The following is a 23,804-nucleotide window of genomic DNA, read 5'->3' as shown; positions in this document are numbered from 1 at the left end:
GGTTTTCTAATTTCTAACAATATTGTCACCAGAGAGAAGATGCGACTGTGTCTCCCTTCAGATGGAAAGGGATGCTCCTGTGTGGCCATAACATTGGAAAAACACGCCGTTACATATCCAAGGCATAGATTCAAGCAATAGTCTTGAAGATTTTAATTTAAATGAATGTCAAGTCATTCATTTTTGCTGAAGGAGGCAACACAAATGTGATATAACATATGGCAAAGTTTTTGCATTTGCATCACAAACAGTAGAAAACCCCAGCAACACACAGATGTACACGAAAACCTATATTAACTCCCACTGCTTAAATGTACACACTAGAAGGACAGATTTACTACATGACTGAAACCAACTAATTTTACCGTCTATACAGGAAGATCCTTAATACTCAAACTGAACTGCTAAGTGCACCATGTGCAGTTCTTTGAGGCACCAACAATGCAAAACAGACGACTGAGATTGAAATTGACTACTGATTGCCCATTTTAGTTTCCCTAGTGTTGCACTTCTTAAGAAACAGTCAGCACATAGTTAACATCAATTATCAAGGCTAAAAAATCTGCACAAACAATCACCAACTATCTTGGATTTTATTACAATAACTGTTTCATAAAAAAATAGAATAATGATAATTAATGCTTAAATGACTTCTGTTTCAACATGATGATTTTAAATGGGTTTGTCCTTTGGCATGAACAAGACTAAAAAGCAGAATATTGAAATGATGTCATGGACCCAATATTTTAAATGTTCATGATGTAGGTAAGATATTATCTAAATAATCACCAATGGCACTTTTTATTGATCTGTTTTGGCATAAAAGTATTATTATTTCTGTACTGTATCCTATCTAGGAAGCCTTCCATTACTGCCCCTACAATAATGCTGTGTAACATGTTTCCTAAATTTAAACCACTGAATGTTTTATTGTCATTTAAGTCATTATTATATATTCCACAATTTCACAACAAAAATATCAAGACAATAAAATAATACTATGTATATGTAGTATATAGTATCACTAGTGTAGTGATGACAGTGATTGTGATGCACTGCAGCATGCTCATAATGATATTCCTAACTCTTCTGCCCTGGTGTCAGGTTTGACTCGATGATGTGGTATATCCATGATTTTTCTTTTTTGTCTATTCCCTGGACAAAAAAGGAAAAGATCTAAACCTTTTCTTTTCGACTGAATTTACATCTTCTGCTCATTTCTGCTGCTTTCTTACCAAGAGAATTCTAATGAAGGGCAGAGTCAGATATCTACAGGGATACAAGAGGACCTGGAGACAGGAGAGAATGCAGCCACTGATGGCAAGAAATTTCCATAAAAGTACAATCAGGTTGGAATTTTAAAAGTGAATGTTTAAGTAGTCTAAGAGATGGGCTTTGATTCACACTCTGATCAAACCCGAGACATCTCATTCAGAGAATAATGATTTTTCCCCCTTAATTTTGCTCTGTTTCTGTCTCATCTGTGGGCTTACAGGTAGAGCAAAGCCCAGTGGTATTGTTTTCCCTCCAGTAGTTGAGCATGGGAGCCTTTCTTCTGCCGGATTAGACATGGCCAAAAAGAATGGCAAATGTAGATATGGAACAGTATTAAGAGGTTGGCTACACACTGAAGATTCAGGCCTCATGCGCTGAATGTATCTCATGTATCCTTCCACACTGGATTGCAAGTAAAAAGATATTTATATTTTATATATTTTCATTTACAATGCTGAAGAAAACAGTCTCCGTGTTGTGCATGCATATGAGGATTCAACTGACTATCCAATATCTATTGTTGTTGTTCACAAGAATCATGGACTCATAGAAGAAGTTTCTATTTGGAAATTTGGGCACCGGATAAACTATAATACAACTGATAATGTCAGACTTTTTGGCTCCTTTTTGTCATTTTACTTGTCACTTGGAAAAGATCTAACCTTTTTGTTCTTATAATGTGTGGAGAGCAACTATATGACCAAAAAAGCTCACAACACACAACAGATTCCATTAACAAAGAATTTGCAATACTTTTTGGACAACTTTTTACAGAAAACTCATGAAGAAAAGAGTAAAACATTGCATAGAGAAACAGAGGCGGCGTGAACATGGGCTGTATGTTACATGTTTTGCTGTGTCTTCCTTTACTTCAAATATTTCCGAAAGTTTTCAAATCTAGTGAAATCCTTTATTTGATAGTTTTTATAGGACGTGTCTTGTCGTGGCGGCCGCTGTAACAGAGCCGCCATGATAGACATGATATGTTTATCGCTGGCATGGAAACATCGATTGTTTCGCCCGTCTGTCTTGACTACGTTCAACTCGGAGTTCGTTTTCATCTGGGGCGCCAGCCTCTACGTCATCTTTTGTTATTTTTTTGATTGACAGTCCCCTGGCGGCGGAATTTACAAACTGTGCGTTTAACACACGTGCTGTTGGGAGTCCATTTGCTCTTGCTAGTACACATCTCAATCGGCCCCAAACTGGCGTTGGCGTTCTGCTCCACAGTTCCTGCACCGGGTTTTGACCCAGATGTCAAACAGCATAAATGAGAAGAAGAAAGCCGGAAAGACAACAAGACAAAGGTATCAAAGTGGCAATGCTAGAGCAAGAACCACACATTTTTGGACAGACGAGGACACAGTTTTTTTTGTGTCAGCTGAAATGTACAGAGCTATAACCGTTCGACATACAGCCAGTTTGCAGCTCGGTAACTTGTTTGTGATGTGATCCGCTAACCTGAAGAAGGTCCAATTGACACTAGCTGAACGGGGCATATCAACACTAAATTTAGGTTCTTCTTTCACTTATGGATACTTGTTTTCTTTGTGGCTTTCTTTGTCATTAGAAGCTACACTGCAAGGCTTAGCTTGTTCAACTACTCCGACCTCACATTTTCTCCTCAGTCGTGTTGATAAAGTTAAAGGGGCTATGTGTAACTTTCAAAAATACTGCATTTGTAGCGATACCGCATGGCCGTTAGGCGAACTGCACCAGTAACCTGTTGCTCGCTCTCCCTCGCGTGTTCGTCATACGTGCTCATACGTACACAAACGAGCATCATCATCGGCCGCGAAACACTGGATATTTACCGGCATAATGTTTACAGAGGAGGTAAGCGGTCATACACATGTGAAAGTCTGTGAAGGAGTCTGTATGTCTGTCTTCATTCTCCATCCTACAAACGACAGTCTCGGCAGGCACTGGCTGAGAGCGGGAGTGTGTGATGAGTTTGTCTGTCTTTGAGAGCTCCTAGGGCGGATAGAAGTGTGTGGAAGGCGGCCTCTGGCTGTAGCGGGAGTGTGTGATGAGTTTGTGCTCTTGATCTGTGTAAGCGGAGCGGAGTGAGGAGGATGTTGAGAACGTGCAGAAAATGTCACTTCCTGGAAACTTTTTATACAGGCAACACAGATAGACAGTGAACATCTATTTTTGCACATCAGTTAACCGTTCGCTTGTTAATGGGCGATAAAAAAGGCTTTATACATGTAAAAAGTTACATATAGCCCCTTTAAGGAAACTTTGTTTAAACTAGGAACTGGGGTTGTAGTGCACATAGTGTAAGTCTATACATTTTCAGTTCAAAATCTGATCTGTCAGACATGCGTGTTTTTGCTGCAAGCTATTACTCTTTCATGGCCCTTTTTTGGAGAGAAGGTTCCTGACCAATTATTTTCAGACAGATGCAGGGATGCAGAATGACTAGAAGCATCAGTTTTTTTTCCAGGTGATGCCTAAGGTAAGGAGAGAATGGCCAGAGGCTACGGCAGCCCCCTAGGGACACAGGGGGCCTATAAACTGTGAAACTGACATCTCTCATCTATTACTTTTGCTAAGTAAACCTTTAAAAACCTTGACAGTCCTCCAAATGCTTTTCCTATCCTGTATATATTTAGCATGTTATGAATTTGAAGTCATTTTTGAAGTATCGACTTTGTATAATCTTGTGAATAATCACTGATCCAAGGATAAATAAAAGCGCTCCATCTTAGATTACCTCCACATCTGCAACCATTCATATATCTTTTAACATGGCTTATGTTACTTTTATGTGCTACAACTTTCCAAAATCAATACACACTACACTTTCAGGATGAAATATGTTTCATCCTCAACACACATCTCTTTCAAAAGCCAGTTTTACCCCTGTCTATCAAAGCCGACCAGAAGAAGCTGGGTATTGGGTTCAAGTGATTTTTTTTGATGATGTGCCATCGGCAGCGTTTAAAAAATAAAACATAACAAAGCCACTCTTATTGTTTCTATGCAGGTTCCCTTGATGATAAGCCATCACAAACCCAAAAGCCTTGCAGGATGCCTCCAGAAATGTTCCTCAGTCACAGAAAAGACCCTCACAGGTCCCCTTGACAAGGCCACCATATTTGAATCCTGTCACCTTCACTTAGAGCCAGGGAAAAAAACAGACATCTCCCTGCAGCTTCCTCCTAACCTTCCACAGACACTAAATTTATGCTGACATCTACAGCAGAGCTAGAATACAAATATATGGCAAACAAATTCTGAGCATACTTAATCATGAAAAAAACAATACTTAGAGACCAACAATTCTGTCTCTTTTAGCTTGACAACTACAGCTCTTCTCTCTGGCTCCCGTATGTAGGACTTTTTGTTGCAGGCAAAGGAAAATGCAAAATATGAAAAATTTTGGTTGTATGGTATTAACTTTGAACAAAACATAATAATTATGGAAACTTTAACAACATAAGTTAAAGAAGTAGCCCTAACTGTGATACACGGTGTCACCAGTTTTCATATTCATCTGTAATGCTGGCTCTAGATCAGTCTACAAGGGTCAAATGTAAATAGATTTATAGTTCAAAGTGATATGCAACATCAAAAAAAGATCAATGTTTTTAAGGTCATTCTTATATCTAGGACTACAGTTGTCATTAGGGCACCATTAATAATTCAGCACACCCGAGGGTCGACACAATATGTCTTAGGCAGATCTAAAACAGGACAATACCATTCCCAAGAAGCCGGAAAAAAGAATATCACTTGCCAGTTGTTCTAGTTTGGACATCCATCAATTATTATTTGGAGGACAATCAGTTCCCAAGTTTGTCCACCAACATGGGCTTTACTATTCTTAAATTGGGGGGTTTTCAGATACAAGTAGTCTTCATCCGGATGGAGGTAATAAACTTCAGCTATCCAGATTGACCTCCAGTTCTCAGGAGACAATCTCTGATCAATATTGCTGCTCTGGGTGCCTTTAGAAATGCCTTGGGGGTCTGTTAGGAATTATCTATGAGAATACAGCAGCTCAATAAAAAAGGACAAACAATATAATGGGGCATATTCACAAAGTGTAACAGGCCTCTCCTTGATGTAGCTGCAAAGCAAGAAGCTTTGGAAGCATTTCACTTTCATTAAATCATGTTCTGCTTCCTCACACAGTTTTACACTTTTTAGCATTAAGTACAGTGCATCAATGGATAAAGGTGTTAAAGGTTACAACAATTTGCAAAACTACTGTAAACTAAGGCTGGAAATGTTATAATTGTATTTGTCGTGAATCTATGGATTAGATTCTTTATTAATCAATCAGTTGTTTTGCAGGGCAGGGAAGAGAAATGTCCTCAAAACAGTCTATGACAGTGAATTAATTAAACACTTAAGATGGGTTTGTGCAGGGATCATGTTTGTGTTAGAGGTTAGGGCTCTCACATCCCCTACCTAAAGCAACGCAATATCGCCTGAAATGAAAGTGATTACAAAATTAAGCAAAGGCGTGTTGAAATAAGTCATTTGTAAGGTCCATTGCAATGTAGGTGTGGACATTTCTGCATCAACGCAGGGACAGAACATAATAAATGCTGACCAGGATTGGAAGTAAGCATCTGGCACCCGACAAATGCAGGTGTTTGGTGAAGTGTCAGGGAGGATTTGTTCAACCTACCGGCCATGGTGTTGGGTAAACAAAAGTAATGTAGACTAACAGAGTGACTTGTGACAACAAACGTCAATTGAATCCAGTTCCTGAGCTTATTCTGTTCAGATTTAATGAGCAGAGCCAGTCGGTCCTGCACGCTGACCGACCAAAGGGCTCCTATGTGCTGAAATGGTTTGACTCAGCGTAGCACGGATTAGCATAACCATTACAGCGGGTCTATCTGCTGCGGGGTCAACCTGACGTAGGACGGCAGCTTGTTCCAGAGTTTTAGCGAAAGCTGAAAAAAGCTTGGTCTCCTCTGGTCCTCAGCCTAGTTTTTGGAGTGGTTAAAGCAATTAGTTAGCAGATCTGAGTGATCTTAACAGGGTGTAGAGCAGCAAAAGTTCTAAAATGTATTGTGCGGCCATTAAGCGATTTTGTCGCTTTTGTGTACCTGTTAAAAGACGAGCAGCAGCCTTTTGGACCAACTGTAGGCGAGACAGGGATGCCTGACAAACGCCAACAGTGTACATTACAGAAGTGCAGACGGGTTGAGATAAAAGCATGAACAAGACGTTCAAAAACATTGAAAGTTAAAAAGGACTTAACCTTGGATAAAAGCCTGAGCTTGTAAACACTAGATGTCTAGTTTAACAACCCAATTTCTTTGTTTGTCCATTTTAATATCTAAATCCTTTTTTACGCCTGTGGTTAGAAACCACTGGCTATACATATGGTTGCAAGGAGCCCAGGTCCATAAAAGCGGCATCACAGGGACCACTAGGTCCAAACAACATCACGTCGGTTTTACTTTCGTTAAAGGTTAAGAAGTTAAAATTCATTCAATTCAATTCAAGACTTGTTTTTCAACACCAGGGGGAGTAGATAGAGTACTGTTATAGAGATTAGGAAAAGGGTGATAAAAACAAACAAAAGGCAGAGGGATGCACATATGATGATTAAAACTACACCTTTCTTACAACTATACTGTTTCCGTTTCCATTTTCCAAGTTTATATATATTACTGTCTAATGTCCTTTGGGTGGTTTATTTGAACAGATAAGTATACATCCTTTTTTTCTTTTAGTACATTCTGTACAAAAACAATTTAATTAGTACGCCACTGAACTCATCTGGGGAATCACAGTGGGGACATTCCAGAGGTGGTGGATTTGTAAACACAAGGGATGTCTGCAACAATCCCTGGTGTAAATCTCTGTGGACACAGAATAATGTATCTTCATTTATATTAGAGAATAAAACGTTAGAGCATGAAAACTAATTAGTGCATATAAAAATACTGATAGAACAGCAACAATCTATTGCCATGATAGAACGCTCATCCTGATCTATTGTTGAAGGATCAACAATGTTCTGAATCTAGAAACAAACCACTTGAACAAATTGACTTAAACGTACAATATGTAGAATTGTATGACAATGTTTACATTAAAATATCTAAGTTAATGACAAATTGTCTAAACCTATGTTTTATATATTTTCTTGTTGAGTACGTTACCTCAAATATTTCTAACAGTTATCAAAGCCAGAGAAATCTGTAATTTTATAGTTGTAACAGGACGTTCCTTGTCGTGGCGGCCGCCATGACGGACAGAATGTTTATCGTTGCCGTGGAAACACTGGATGTTATGTGAAAGACCGCCACATAAGGAACCGGGAATTGCTACTAAAGCTGCCATACTGTTGCTGTATGTGCAGCTCTGATAAAAAACGTCATCTAAATTATACAACAGAGAAAAGCAAAGAGAACTCCCATGATTCCCCGCCAGCTTCAACGTCATCTTTAGCTATTGTAGTTTTGACAGCCCCCTGGTGAAGGAATTTACATATTGTATCTTTAAACCACCTCAACAGAAAATCTGAGAAAAGTTCCAGGGATTTTCACTCACTGCTGGTCATTTGAGTTGAGTGTGTCACAGGAACAGAACACCCTATACCCAATTTTCAGCTGCGTGTTCAGAATCTACATTACATCAACTACATGACCCATAGTCCCATACAGACACAAATAAGTCATGGGAGCATGATAAGAGCATGAGTAGACTGTGGTTCCTACAGCCTTCAACAAATTAAATACGAGAGTTTGTATTGCAATTCAGATTGGGTGAAGTTACATTAACAACCTTTAGTTCATTTGCATGTTCAAAATATATATTTTTTTAAAGTTAAGGAAGACAAAACACTTCGAAAAGGCCTTCTTCAGAGCGTTGAAGAAACAGCCCATTTAAAAAGCCAACAAAACTGGACAGTGTGTTTTAGTTCACTCGGGAAACTCTGTAAATATTTAGCTTCTCAACCACCTCACCTTTTTTACAGATAAAAGAAAGTGGAGGCCAGAGTACAAGGAGACGCCATCTCTCCCAGTGATGCTAATTATCCCTGTTTGCTATCTGGATAGCTGGCAGGCATTCTGATTGGATTTACTTGACAAAGTAAATAAGTAATTTTCATAAAAGTGTAATGGCACCTCTCTGACCTGTTTGAAAATGTATAGTGGTGCAAACATCATAACAATCTTTGATACATTTCCCTCTTAAACCATTCATAATTCCTGCCAGGAAAAGAAAAACCCCTGTGTTCCTCAATGTGGCCGCTGTTTTGTGTAACCCTTGCTACCTTTGATGACTAACAGAGCTACTTAATAAAAATAAGATGTGCTTTGTATACAGAGCTTTAAATGGCTGGGGGCTTGTGAGTAATCACACACCAAAGCAACCAATATAGTTTGTACTACTTAAACCTCAAATAAATCAATTTGGCCACTTAAGGATAGAAGGAACCGGCTTTAAATGTAGAACTGAAATGTTATTATTATGTTGATCTGCCAAACTAGTTTGCAAACACTTTCTTTTTAACCATCTTTTTGATACAAAGCAGAATCACAATTTATTTTGTGTTGTTTCTGTTTCTACTTAGTGCAAGTCAATTTCCACAACTCTTTATTGCTGTTTTAGACTCCAAAACTCCTGGGGAAAATCTTGCTCTTCAGCTGCTCAATGCTCTGCTGTAAGTCTCTGTTTCTCTGCAGTTTGTGGCTGGATTTGTACCACAGCGTCAGCTTTAAAGCTTTTTCACAGAACATATAAGTAATTGAAAAATATACTTACTAGCGAAAGCATTAAAACACAAGGCATAAGACAGCTGTGTCAAAACACATCGATTACATATTAGAGCTGAGGAGAACTGCAGAACCAGTCAAGTGACCATGTCATAAACAAGTAGCCATGATGTCCAATGTTGACTAAAACATATATACTGATTAGAAACGTTTAAAATCATATGAAGTTCAAAATGTAGCAGTACATGCCAACATATTGGTAGGAATATGTGTTTTTTTTTCTTGAAACTTGGTTGAAATGTATACATATCATCCTCACTTAAATCTTAACCTAAGCCAAAAACAGAGTGACAGTGAGCCAGCATGACCAGTACATGAACCATGAAACTGAGAGGGCTAACTTCTATTCAAGCCACAATGTACTAAATTACCCCTGTGCTTTTCCTACATCGACTTGTCAAAATGTCTTTGTCTAATGGATTTTCACAAGTAAAGCGTCACATTAAAAGTTTGGTACTCACAAATAGGTGGGCGGTAACTCCAAGTGTAGTTTGTGGAAGGAAAGACTGGCAGATAGGTGACATTGCAGGAAACGTTGAATCCACCCATCGTTCAAGAAGGGCTTCTTTGTCGTTCCTCTATTAATTGATTAGATTAGATCAGAAACCTTAATTAATTCCCAGTGGAGAAACCAATTTGCCACATGGTCAATTCTTACACATAAAAAACAACATGGACAATACAATTAATACAATGCACAACAAGCCAATAATGAACAAACCCCATTGAAACCATTTGAGACATAATTCAGAGCCACAACTAAAAAAGTTCATTAAAATATCTGACTGCTGCTAGTATATAAGTCATACATTGAGGCATATTAACCTAGAGAAGAAGCCAGTAGGTTTCTTCATCCTCTTTGACTAACACCATGTCCTGTTCTTTTGACAATATTGTGGTTTCAGTAAACACAACAGCAAAGTTGCAGAAGTTCTGTCGGTTTAATTGATATTCATTATACAGTATATTACCAACTTAATGTAGGTGAAACACTTTAAACAAAAACTTTGACTACAACATGACCACTGTAAGAGTCATGTTTACTGAAAGAAATGATTAAAAACATATATGATATATCCTACCTGAAACACATGGACAATAAATACATTAAAAGTATGTTATGACTTCATTAACTGTAAACTTTAATAGCTTTAATAGCACCCTTTCATAGCTTCACCACAACACCTGCTGGTAATGTATTGGCACAAAGTATGCAAGCAATTGAAACTGCTTTAGCAACAAGAGGCTTTTTTAGCACTGTACTAACTTCACGCGCGCGTATTTACCTTTCACGCGCCGTCAATAAACTCGTTGTTCGTCAGTGTGTTAATATTCCACGTATGTAACACCTGCAGCAGACAGTCTTCAACCTTTGCTTCCCCAACTCTCAGGATATAAACTGTTATGGTTAGCAATCTCGGAAACCATCAGCTATCTTCGAGAGCGGCCGCCAATCTTCTTTTTTTTTTTTTTTTTTTGGGGGGGATTTCCGGACCAGGTGTGCTACTTTTCACCTGCGCCGAGACTGACAGTACACATGACTTCTGATTACTGCAGATAGAAACAGAACACACAAAAAACTTTGTCCCTTGCCTGAAGATAAATTGACATTAATCTGTTTCTAGAGACAAGATAAAAGTCTCTGATTTAATCCAATTTACTGCAAATTCTTTATTAAATTCAACAGGTTTCAATAAAACCACATTAGTAATTATACCAATAAAAACTGCATTCCAGTAACCTTTAACAGCAACAACAACAACAAAACATTTGTTGAAATAATGTTTTAATTTGCATTTACTTTATTAATACACTAATGAAACACAAAACAGAGTAATTGCCTAAGCTCCAAAATTCCTACTTTGCTCGTGAGGATAATTAACTGGAAGATTGTAAAATAAATATTACAACTGCCATGATGGTATGAATATCATATAAGTGTGGTTAAATACCAGAAAAAAATAAAAGCAAAGCCCAAATACTTTGTCGAAATTTTTTTAAGTCATAATTACTGAATCAAGGAAATGCTCGTGCCTACATGCACCTTTATGCACTTTTATGAATTCAGTGCTTGTTCTCTTCTACATTTAAGACAATTTGTTGTTAAAAAAATAAAGTGAGTTTATTAAATACATAAATACGATTTTTTTTTGCAATCACTGTTACACGTGAACAGTGTTGTTGCTGTGATGTTTAACACCAGTTTGAAATAGAACTGTGTCAAAATTATGATCTAATAGGCAAAGCTGCACTCGCTCTTCATACTGATACACACTCAGACGGGACGGTCAACCAACACAACATTTTGGCAGGGACAGAGTGCAACTTGCCTGGGATTGTGCTGTCTGCAGGAGGCTATATCCTGAAGCCTTGTCTTGACTGTCTGTCACTCTCTTTCTCTCGGGCTCAGAGGCTCACTTTATTGTCTCTGTCAGTTGTGAGCCGGTGGTTTGCCTCCACTCACTGTCACCCCTCTGTCAGGCCCTGACCGATAAAGCTAGCACCAGCGCCAATCTCCCTTCTTCAGCTCTGTTGGCTGTTCCTGGACTCCATTCCACCACTAATTAGCTCTTCAGAGATTTCTCTTCATGGAGGCAGGGGGTTGTGGGGTGGGGTTGGTGGGGTGTTGGGGGGGGGGGGGGGGGGGCTTGAGGGGCGGAATGGGGTAAGGAGAGAGGAGGCAGTAGGACGTATGTGGAGGAGAGGGTTTTAATAGATAGATAGATAGATAGTCTAAATGCTTTGGACAAATATGGGGCCAATGAGGTGCTGCAGCCCTGTCTGACTAGTGTCCCACCTCCGCCGACTGACATGACCACTGCAGGTCTTCAGGTGATTAACATGTTGGCAGGGGCTCCAACATGAAAAGACCCCTGTTTCTTTGTCTTCTGGTGTGTAAATATTGTGCTTGCGGAATATGAAAGTAGTGCAACTATAAGGTACAAAAACATGGGGAAAAAAGATCAAGAGTGGGTCTCACATCAAGGAGGACCCCGAGGATGTCTTTGTTGTCAACTTCAGAAGGGGGAAGAGAGGAGCAGAGGAGGAAACTGGCAGAAGGGGGAAAGATGCCAGATAGAGCTCAAAGGATTCGGTCTGGGCAAGGTGATCGGTATTCCTCGGCAGTCTGCCTTCTGGCTCAGATCAGTGGGAGTAAGCTGGCAGCCAAGCCAGAGGGCATAACAGCACAAACACACCTTCAGCACTACACTGCTAGAGGCTTGGCTTCACAATCTGGAGGGGCGGGAGTTGGAGGGAGACACAGAGGGAAGAGCAGGGAGAAAATAAATACACTGTAATTATCTTCAAATCATCAACCCCTGACATCCATTGTAAATATGTGCATGTGTCTCAAAAAAGGCCATAATCCATCACTAACTGTGTGTCAAAGTAATATTACATCACCTGAGATTCAACCGTGGGTTATTATGTGTGCTGAAGGAACTGAGGTCACCAGTCAAGCCGACTCATTCTCAGGCCAGCAATGTCATCACTACTCACATCCTCACCTCTTCTCTCTTGGACAGAATCCAAAAACCCTCAACCTGTGACGAGCAGAGAGAGCGTCCCCCTCTTCAAGGACTTCCCACCGCCATGCTGGGACACAAGCCTGACACAAGCCTCACATATGACACCTACATGGCCCTCGCTGATGTTCTGTTACAGCTCCGACTAAAGGTCTAACCAGGTACCTGATGGGTGGGCAGAGCCGGGCAGGGCATACTGATGAAGTGCTCACACACACACAAAATGTTGTGACAGGTAGCAGATGTCCTGGCAAAGGCCAACTGTCTCCCATGGTCAACCATGGACAGAACACATGCAGGCACAGGCACGCACTTGCATGCACACACATGCAGCATTTGGCCGTAATGTGAATTCCGTGCTGTGTGTGTGTCCCAGAGCACCTTTGCTCTGACACGCAGAGTAAAATGTCCAATCTTCAATCACACTAATGAACTGCTACACATATTTAGCTTTATTAACAAGCAAAAACAATAGTCTCTTTATGTTTTGAAGGTTTTATCCACCTGCTAATATAACATTTTAAAACAGTACGCTCCCACAAGTCAATTACAATTCTTGTTTACATCTTAAATAATAACAGAACAAAAACAGGATATCGGGGCACTATACTGTAACGGCAAGTCAAAGATGATGCAGTCTTTTTAGTAAGATTACTAAGCTTGGACCTCATTAACCACTGAAGAAATGTATTCTTAAAATCCATTTACATAGTTTTGAAGAAGATTCATCAACGTTTCTGAAAGGCGTTGTCCTGAGCTAAAATCAAATTTACAAAAACTGAAGATACTTACATGTATCTACCAGTGATGGCAGTTTATTGCGTTTTCCCGAATTTTGCACTTATATATCATGACACAAAATTATAACTATATGATTTATAGTAAGTAAACTTTGGCATAATTAATTTTAAATAGCACTTGGGTAACACATTCTAAGTATGTTATGTTAAAAAGAGAGTAATCATTTACAACATGAATAACCTTCATGCATCTGCCTTGGGCTTGTCATGGGAACTTCTTAAGAACAACTTGAAGAAAAAACTTTGGCAGATTTTTGTGAATTAGGCCCATTGTTCTTAAACTGCTGCAGACATCATATCATACGTTTGATTTTTTTTTCGTTCTAAATCTGCACTGATAGGTAACTGTTCAAATACACTCAAGAAACTCCAATTTAATACATCGAGGGAGGGAAGGGAGAGAATGAGCTGTCTTATCTTACATATTCCTAGCAAGCATGCAAAACATTGATTATTTAGAATAATCATATATGTATGGTGTGATTGAGTTAGTATAGATTTGATTTTCTTATGCCACTTTTTTCTGCCACAAACTTTGTTCATTGATATTTTCAAACTGTCTCGAAAGTTCTTCCACAATGTATCCCAAATCAAATTACATCCTCCTACAAGTCAGACCTTGAGTTGATGTGCAGGGAAACTAATTTGATAGATATGAATACATTTTTGATGTGCTAAATCCAATACACCCGTAATGATGAATAATCGTCATTATTATTCTATATCCCAGATAATGTAGTGTTGTAATAGATCAATATGGCGTCGTATTGAACTTTCAGTTAAGTCTATGGAGATTTTCAAGAACATCACTCTTCAAGGCTGCAGTGCAGTAAAAATTAAACCTGATGTTGTCCCAAATTGCAATTCTGCTCGTGCTCTTCATGCTCATGAACAGATCATAACCAAGTCTTTTTCCATTAGATGGATAAAAAGAAAAAAATCCTGGCTGTTTTAGGATTTAAAGTGGAATCTCAATGTGTGAACAAGCTTTATATTTCCTGCTGCACAAGGTCAACATACTCACACAGCCAGAGACAGAATTAAATAAATAACTGCTAGAAAACAATTAGCAATGCATCAATAGTCAGATCAATAGTGATGTTGGTAATTATCACTTTTGGGATAGGGGAGATGCTCTTTCCTTATTGATGCTCCCTAATTCACGGGGATAACCTCAGGGCCTGCAGAATAAATCAAAGCACATCAAGGTAAAGCACATTCCCAACTCTTTTATGACAGATGTGAATACATATCGCCCCCGTAACTTTAAATATTAAAACCCAAACCAAGCTTGCATGAACACTGTGTAATGGTCATCGAATTTGATCTTTATTCTTCAAAAAGTGAGCGCTGATTTATTCTCATTAAAGGTGGTTTCAACGTGATTACAGAAAAGCATTTTATATATTAAAGAATCTTGTTTAAATGTAAGTTAATATTTGTGGGAAAAGCTTATTTGTTGTTTGTAACAACAACATTTAGTGCATTTTTTAACACACTATTGATAAGTGACATCCACCTCCATTCATGTGCTTCAGTTTTCCTCATGTGGTATTCTGTGTTGCAGGCGTTTTCATTTCCTAATATCAAATGACACGGCCAATTTTGTATGCTGTTTGTTGCAATCTAATCCACATTTATTTAATGTCCCCTCATTTAATGTTTTGCAGCTCAGACATGGTGTACAATGACATGTGACTCTTTGTCAAATTTGAGGCAAATTAATACGTAAACCGCTGAAGGCTGGAAGGCCCTTGAAAAGAACTGAAAAAACAAAAGTTTCTTGTTAAGTTTTCCATTTTAAGAGAATATAATTCAAACAGCTTCTGCAGGGATCAAATAGCAATTGAAGTGTAATTTCTATGATGAGACTACAGTTTTTTCCCCGTGTATTGTATGACATTATCTTTGTGTCAGACAGGCAATGTGAGGAGGAGAGAGTGAAGGAGTCCACCTGCGACCGGTGCAACAAGGACTGTGTCAAGGCAAGTCAAGTTCATTTTTATATCACATTTCAGCAACAAGGCGATTCATGGTGATTTTCATGAGACATCAAAACATAACGACAGAGGTTAAGAGCCACACATTAGAAGAGATCATTAAAGAAGCTGTTAAAACAGCTAGTAAACCATATAAGTAGAGAAAAAATAAAGATCAAAGCAAAGGAATAAAATAACTCAAACAGAAACTAAAATATAATAAGACTGTAGAGACTAAGCCGGCGCTTTAAGCCACTGAGGCGCTGCACCTGGATTTACTAATTGACACGCTGACGTTACCTTGTTAACCTTGTTACATTATCTTTCCAGATCCAGTTTTTTACTCAAACTGGTATCACTTAACACAGATTGAAGCAACACATTTACAAATTTCAGAAGGTTGAACCAGAGAATGTTTGTAAATGTTGCCTTTTAAAAATTGCAACAATCAATCAGTAATTAAAATACAATTTGCATCCTTTAGCCGCTAAAGTTTAGCGGACACACTTCCGACTAGTTTGCTTTCAATTAGGTTTGTTTTTACCATTTTGTCATTTTGAAATATAGCATTGATTGATCAAAATATATGTTGAGCACCAACTATAGTGCACATTTATTCTGTGTTATAGAATTTCAAGTTTAAAAAAAATCTTTTAAGGTGCAGAAACTGGTGAAGCTGTCCATGAACTGAAAACAATCAGATTTTCCTTCAGTCCACATGGCCTCCGTTGATGTGTTTTGTTCTCTGTGCAGCACACTCTTCATTTCTCCCCTGTGTTTCTTCATAACACTTTGCAACAATCCCTGACCGCCAACCCTCCCACGAGAGGCCTTGCTACCATTTATTTCCAGTTAAACCAGAATAAGTCGGCTCAGGTTTTCAGCTTTAGGCCTAATTTTAGTTTTGTCCTAGCTTACCTCTGAGCTCTCACAAGAACCAGACTCTCTCCAGACACACAGGAGAACACTGTGAGCGTGTGCACCATCTGAGCCTGGGCCCCTCAGGCCCTTGCTGTATCAATAATGCAGACATGACCACACTGATTGGAGGAGACAACTGGTGTTTAGAAGGAGCGAACCCAAAAGAGAGCTCTGTCTCTGCGCACAAGTTTGCTCTTACTGGTGATTTAGATGTACACCTGCCAGAATAATTGCCTGGTTCTGTGCCAGAGCTTTCCCTCCATGGATGTGCTCTTTCTCTTATGGCCATAGGCATGCGTGATCACATGCAAGGACACACACATATCTATGTGCATGCACGCACAGTCACCCAGGTGAGGGAGGCCAGTGCTGCTTTGTTGATGGGTCCATTGATTTTTGAAGGCCTCACTCCTTCTTCCTCTTTTTTTTTCTTTGATTATTAATTCAGAGAAGCAAAAGAGGACTGCCCGCTCCTTTCAAATCTTAACTGCTCACTGAAGGACCAACTATCAAAAAGATGTGCCCTACAGTCTGGATAGGAATGAGTGTAATGCATGCAATTAATTAAGAATACATATATTCTGTATAAAACCAAAAAATTCATAAAAAAAAAAAAAAATCAAGAATAAACTCTCAGTAAAAAATTCCATCTATAGGATACATGGTCATCAGTTCCTTAACAGTTTGATTTGCCAATTACTTTGGTCCAGTATGATGATGAAATCAAAGTGTAAGTGCTTGGTTATTGCCAAAGGCTAATAAAAAGTGCGTAGTGATGGGAAATAGTTAAGCTGACCAACTGGGCTCGAAGGGATTAAGATTTTCTCTGATTGAAGGGGTTTTGAAACTTATAAATGATTCTTTTTAGCTAGAAAATACGGTAAAATGATGATTCTTTTTCTGTGTGTCAAAAATGTATGGAAACGATTTAACATAAGAGCAAAGCAAATGCAAAGAGAATCCCGTCCTGCTAATGTAAATACAATTCCCTTTCCCTCTATTTAATGATGAAGTGTCCAGTTTGTCATTTCCAAAATGATTCACTAGGGGGAGCAAACAGTACGCTCTTTAGCCCTCCAACACTCAATGATAATAGTGGACACAAGGTTGTTTTTTATTCATTTCTTAATCATTTCTGCCTAAATCTGTCAATGCAAAAAGCAAAAAGTCACACGTTCATTTCTGTTTAATATTTGAGTGTAAGTGCTGCATACTACCTTCCTGTGTTTTCCTTTAGACAAACTGTTTGTGCTGTGAAACTTTGACACTGCAAACTTTTCATTTTGGATGAAGAGCATTCACAAATGGCAGAAGGATGATGAGGAGGAGATGGTGGTGGAGGAGGAGGAGGGGGGGTGGGGGGGGGGGTGTTTTCTCTCCAAAGCAAAGCTGCTGAATGTTTGTGCCTCCCAAAGATGATTTCACAGAGGGAGTGCAGTTCAATACTTCATGCTGGGCGCTTTTTGATCAGTTGACTCAGCCGTGTTTGTTTGTCCGATGTTGTGATCCTTCTGATTAGCGAAGACAGATTAATGAATCATAAAAAGAACACGTTAGAAGTGTCTTTCTCTCAGGGACACTTCCAGTCATCTGCACAGAAACTCCTAATGCATTTTTCACTTTTCTCCGCATAATTAGACATATTGATGAATATTAACAATTAAGTTTTCCAAACGTCTTACTTCATCTGACGCCAGATTAAGACTGCTGCTCTTTGTGAATTGAATCCTGAGATGCTCCTTGCAGAAAACATCTAAGATTCACCCAGAAGGCTTTGCTCCACTTGCTCCATGCTAGTTGCTGTGGGCTCCCTATACGCCCCCCTGCACCCCTCAACTAGCACCCACCCTCCCACTCTTCCTTTTCCCCCCTCCATGATTTTTTTTTCCCCTTTTTTGCTTGTTTGATATATTTCTTTCCACCCCTCCACCACCAGCGCCGTATTCAAAGACTTATACAATATACATGCTCCATCTGGTCAAACTTGGTGAACTTAAATATACCTGTCAAGTGCAACTTTAAAGTTTCCCTTCGCAACCTCGACTAAGTCTCGCCCAATCCACCAAGGCTTTAATTAAAAAGCAGCCCCAGTTCCAGGATGTGCTTCTTAAATGAGGGGGTTTGTGCTGGCAGACGAGGAGCTGGGGTCTTGCAGTGGGACCCGGCTTGTGGCTTTCATCACTTCCACTCCACGGCTCTGAAGTTCCGGAGAGGCATCTGTCTGACTTGAATTGGAAAAGATGGAGAGATGCACAGTGAGAGAAATTTAGACAGAGGAGAAATTGAAGACGAGGGAGTGAAGTGTGGGAGGTGGGGGGGGGGGGGGGGGGGGGGGTTATGATTTGGGGGGCTGATACCCTCCTTTTGTTCTGACTGTGCTGAGGGAGAGTGAAATGTTAAAGGTAGACTTTTCTCTGCATGAAAGTTCCAATCATTAACTCTCTGTATGGAATTTAATTTGGTATATTTTGATGACATTGAACAAAATAATCAATTCCACCATTCTTTCTTGTTCCTTAACGGTAAACTGTGACACGCTTTTCATACTTTAAAAATAATTCATCCAGTTTGTTTGTCTTAAATAAATAAATAAAAATGACATAAGACAAGAAATAAATGTTAAAACAGCTATGGTTTAATTCAATTAGAAGCATCAAAATTGCCTTTGTTGTTTGTGTATTTCAGTAAAAGTGTAACTTTAAGGTGTTGACAACAACAACAACTGTAAATCTAATAAACATGTTAAAATCTGTAGATTTTAAATAACCATGAAGAAAAGTTCATAAGATCAATGAAAACAATCCTTCCTGTTCTGTGTTTTCACAGCAGAGCGCAAGGTTTTGCACCCACACCGGTTTTAATTTCCAGAAAACCAGGCAACTGTGCCATCTAGTGGTCATTTCTGAAAATACAGTATTTTACTTTAAAATTCAAGAAAACTATGAGCTCCTATTTATAGCTTTTAAAGTAAAGAAATGTCAAGTTGTGAGATCTTATGTATCCTGTTTCAATCCAGTAGAGGTTATTACAAATTTCACTTTACTGGACAATAGATTCTCAACATTTATAAGACAATATAACAAGTCAAATGAATCTCAAAGCAAAGGAAGAATTGTAGAAAAAAAGATCATGAGCGCATGTCTTCAAGTAATATTCAACAACAGGAGTTTGCTGTTTTGTACAGGGTGAAGTAAAATGAAAACAATATAAACATTGTGTTATCATTTTTTTCATACTGTAGAAGTCAAATAATATTTGCAGAAAGCCGCTCTGATGTGTAGGTGATAAACAAGATAGAAAAGTTATTTTTACATCCCTTAACCTTTAAAATATGTCCAACTAAAAATGCAAAAAGGTTTGAATAAAATCATTATTTTTAAAGTTCTAACTAAGTTTTGTAGGAGGTGTTCGCACATTCAACTATCTCATGAAGTAGTTGCATCGGACGACAGACTATCACTTAAAAAGAAAAAAATCCCACACACTACTCTTGCTAAGAATCACCAATATATTAGAAAAAAATCCAATGTTTCAATCCCTCTGAACCTTTGTCAAGTGTGAAGTTCCAAAAAAAAAAAATACATAAAGGGGTCCAGGTGGCCGAGTGGTTAGTATGTGCACCCCATGTACAGGCGCTGCAGTCCTTGGCTCAGGCTCAGCTCCAACATGTGGCTCCTTTCCTGCATGTCATTCCCCACTCTCTCTCCCCCAAATTTCTGCCTCTATCCACTGTGCTGTCTCTTCAATAAAGGCATAAAAAGCCCCCAAAAGAAATCTTTAAAAAAAAACAAAAAAAACGCATAAACTTCAACAAACGTCAATGATTCAGAGGGTCAGGGCCATAAAGGTTGAAAACGCCTGGTTCAGATGATAATATTTTATGAGAATTTTAATGTAGAACTAAAAGTTAACAGCACAGTCATTTCTCTAATTTATTAGAGAATATATTTGTTTAATACTTTTCATAGAAACTGTCCTCTTATATTTAAGAAATCAAAAGTCGCTGAACATCTCTCAGAGCATGACGACTCCAGGCAGAGAGCCAAAGCCCACTGAACCATGAGGAAGGGTTACAAACTTCTCACGCACATCTCAAACTTTCCTCCAAGCCTGATTTTAGCTCAAAGTCTGAGCTTTGTAATAGTTCGGGAAAAAAAAAAAAAAAAAACAGCACACAAGGCAAAGGCATTTTTCTAAAGCATCTGTTGTTGTGGAGTAAGTATGGTTACAAAACAAACATACTATCACATAAATAAACCTGACGATGGACATGATTATAAATACACTTTACACATTTGTGTCCTTTAACACACAGACAACTGGAAGATGTCCCCAGTCGATCAAATATATCTGTCACCCCTATAGTGTCATTACACGTCAGCTGTAATGACACTATATACAGCTGATGAGGGGCATCAAAGGAAGAGTTCACATATCAAATAACTCAGACGGTTTTAAGGACGTGTGGAGGCAGTCAGTGCCTTTATATAAGCAGTCCCTGTGTTTCCACTCTTGACTTTCTGTAATTAAGATTGTTTAATGGAAAATTAAAGAAGGAATTCTGTTGATTGTTTGCAGTAATAGAAGTGCACGCTCGATAGATAATACACTTGACCCTGTATATTCCTTAAGAATGGAAGAGGTTTTGCTTCAGATAGCATAGCTCACTCTTAAGTGGATTTTCCATTTTATCTTTGAGCCCTTTTGCTACATTTCTATCTTCACAGAGATGGAGAAAAACAGCTTTTTGCACTGAACTGTATTAGAATCATTACTTTCCAAACAAAGAAAATAAATGTATCAAGTTTTGGAACTTCATACAGAGTGCTGTTGCTTTGCTGAATTTAATTCTAAAAGACGAAATCAATTCAATCATGTCCTCATCACACATAAACACTTGAAGTTTCATGAACTCTGTTTTATAATGTTGTAGTGTATTGATGTTATTATGGCATTGTTGATGTGTTTCTTTGGAGATATATGATGTTGTTGTACAGCTCTTTTAGTCGTGCTGAAGTGCTCTTAGCCCTTTACTGTTTTAATATCATTTGTGAATTTCACTGTGGATTGCTTTAATACATTGGTTGTGTACTGTTGTGTAGATGTTTTTAGTGTATGTATGTTTTGTTTCTTAACCGAGATGTTGTCTCTGTCTCCGGCCCAGGGACTACAGATGTAAATGAGCTCATAGCTAACTCTGGTGTAGCTAATAGGCTGTACTCTGTCCCTGTCAAAATAAACAATACAAATAAAAATAAGCTACCACTGCATACATTCTAAAAATAAATTTCAATTAAAAAAAACAAAAAAACAAAAAACAGTTTTATCCCAGTTACATTTTTGCACTGCGACGAAAGACCAAACTAGAAAAACCCTCCACAGTTAAAACTTCTACAACACTCACTTTTACAAAATGCTTGGCCATATTCACAGATACAGCTCCGTCTAGAGATCAACGTCTTGCATATTGTGTTTGCATCCAGTAAAAAAGGAGTGTTTAGCCTAACGTCCCCATTCCTCATTTATTTATTTAATCTTTTTGTTTGTTTGTTTCCCCCAAAGTGGCATGTTTCCATTCCAGCCTCCAAGCTTTCACCAATTAAGTGCTACCATATGTAGCGTAGTGGGCACCACTGAAGGCGACACATGCTAGCCATTATGCACTTCTGAAGCAATCACAAGGCATCAAGGCGTTCAAGTTTTACTTTGATTACTGCGCCGTTAACTAGAATGAAAAATCTAAATTAATGGGAAAATCAGACATTCATGGCGAGTAAATATCTGTGAAAAATCTTTATCTGCATCATAAAAAAACATTAAATGTGTTTGCCTGAGATTTTAGACTTATTTTCAGAGAACACCAGCAAGACCTCTGCGTGTTCTGAATAGCTGTGATTTGTGAACGTCTTGTTGTCTGGACTCAATGCTTTCTTATCAGTGTCTGCATTCATCAACCTGTGTCAGTCACCCTGTTGTAGTGTGTTTTCATTTTTAGAAGCTTGGCGACTCACCGCGTGTGAATAAATCATAACAGTCACTACAAATCTCTCTGTTTCTTGTCAGTGTTAGCGTATTCCTTCACCTCTCATCTGTTCTGCTGAGTTTGTTTGCTTTCCAGAGTAAGTTTTGTTTTGTTCCTATCCCCAACTTCTTCCTTTTTTACAGTACCCTCCTTGCTCCTTGTTTGCAGTTTTAATTATTTAAATTAGATAAAGTGGATAATTTGAATTCAAGTGTAGATTGGGGACTACTTTGGAATCCGTTGCAGGTAAAAATAAAAGAGTCCCCGCAGCTTTTCAAGAGCTTACTCCTAATTGTTTTAGCTTCAGGATTAGCAAGCACAATGCTCAACTTTTAATAATAAAAAATGGATTCATTTTCAGGGGATATATAAAAGAAACTTATTAATTTCTTAAATTTCCGGTCATTTTCTTTGTTTGACAGTGTGTATTATTTGTGTTATTTTGCAAACCATTACCATGAGATTGGCTGGGCTTGTACCTGTGTGTAAATGATACATTTCAGGCAAAAAAAATTGCTGATAAAAAAAAAAAGAAAAGAAAACTGTTTGCCTCTTTGTGCCACTGTGACATACTTCTACAAATGTTTTGCAGAGGGAAGGCTATGAAGAGGACAAACGGAAGGAGCAAAAGCCTCATAAAATGGAATTTATACCAGATCAAAACCAGCTCTGATCGCCCCCTGTCTGAAAACATGTTTACTTCCCATAAACACACACACACCGGCTGACCACAGACACAAAAACACACTCAAACACGTTCTATCTACTTGTTACCTGCTACGCTTCCTCATAGATTCACTCTTGCTCTGTTTTCCTTTATTATTCAAATATTTCGGTCCACTTCTTGGAAATTAGAAGGCACAAAAAAACAATAAATAACGTGGTTCAAACAATCCCTGATACATTGGTCTACACAGACAGTTAAGCCGAGTAAAGAAAGCAAAACATTGCCGTGTACACACACACACACACACACACACACATGCACTAACACAATATTTTCATAGTGTAATTAAATCATAAATCAATCATACATCTCTTACTCGGCCTGGGGGATCTCCCTGCGGCTTTAGAGGCCCACAGTGAAAGTCCCCGCAGGTCACCGGGGTGGCTGTTTTCCTTGGACATGTTTCATGATACGGCATTTGCTCTCTCTGGGAATTGGGTCTGTTTGAAAATGGCACAACAGTTGAAATTCTGGACATAAGAACAATTGTTGAGCTCAGATTCATCTCACTCCTGCACCCTAATACCATCAGGTTTGTGATTGAAGTAGCTCCCAAAGGGTGGCATTGCATCCCCAATAAGCCAGAGGTTATTTCAGGTCTTCTCATGTTTGCTCTGTTTATGTTTTATAAAGGAACTCACAACGGCACTGGTCACATGACACAGTGATTTCTGAATAAGAAGGCTTCACTGAGGGGGCAGGAGGGGAATCCTGTTTATTATAGTCTGTAAAAATCTTAGGATCTAAATTCATGATGCTGTAGAATAATTGAGATATCACACAACAGGCAGATGAT

The 23,804-nt window shown here is 38.6% G+C and overlaps 1 long non-coding RNA gene across 3 annotated transcripts in view; it reads right to left on the bottom strand.

The window, feature by feature from the left end:
• Positions 1 to 10,467, bottom strand: part of LOC132989550 (uncharacterized) — a 185,759-nt gene extending 175,292 nt beyond the window's left edge. For all 3 annotated transcript variants that reach the window (XR_009675925.1, XR_009675922.1, XR_009675924.1), the window contains exons 1-2: positions 10,319 to 10,467; positions 9,494 to 9,610 (exon numbers count right to left, since the gene is read on the bottom strand). This is a non-coding gene — a long non-coding RNA (uncharacterized LOC132989550). The remainder of the gene's footprint in view (positions 1 to 9,493; positions 9,611 to 10,318) is intronic.
• Positions 10,468 to 23,804: the final 13,337 nt, after the last annotated feature.

Source organism: Labrus mixtus, chromosome 2 (genome assembly GCF_963584025.1).
Source record: "Labrus mixtus chromosome 2, fLabMix1.1, whole genome shotgun sequence".
In the NCBI taxonomy this organism is placed as follows: Eukaryota; Metazoa; Chordata; class Actinopteri; order Labriformes; family Labridae; genus Labrus; species Labrus mixtus.
The sequence above is the reverse complement of the archived record's forward strand: the minus strand, read 5'-3'. Positions and strand labels throughout refer to the sequence as shown.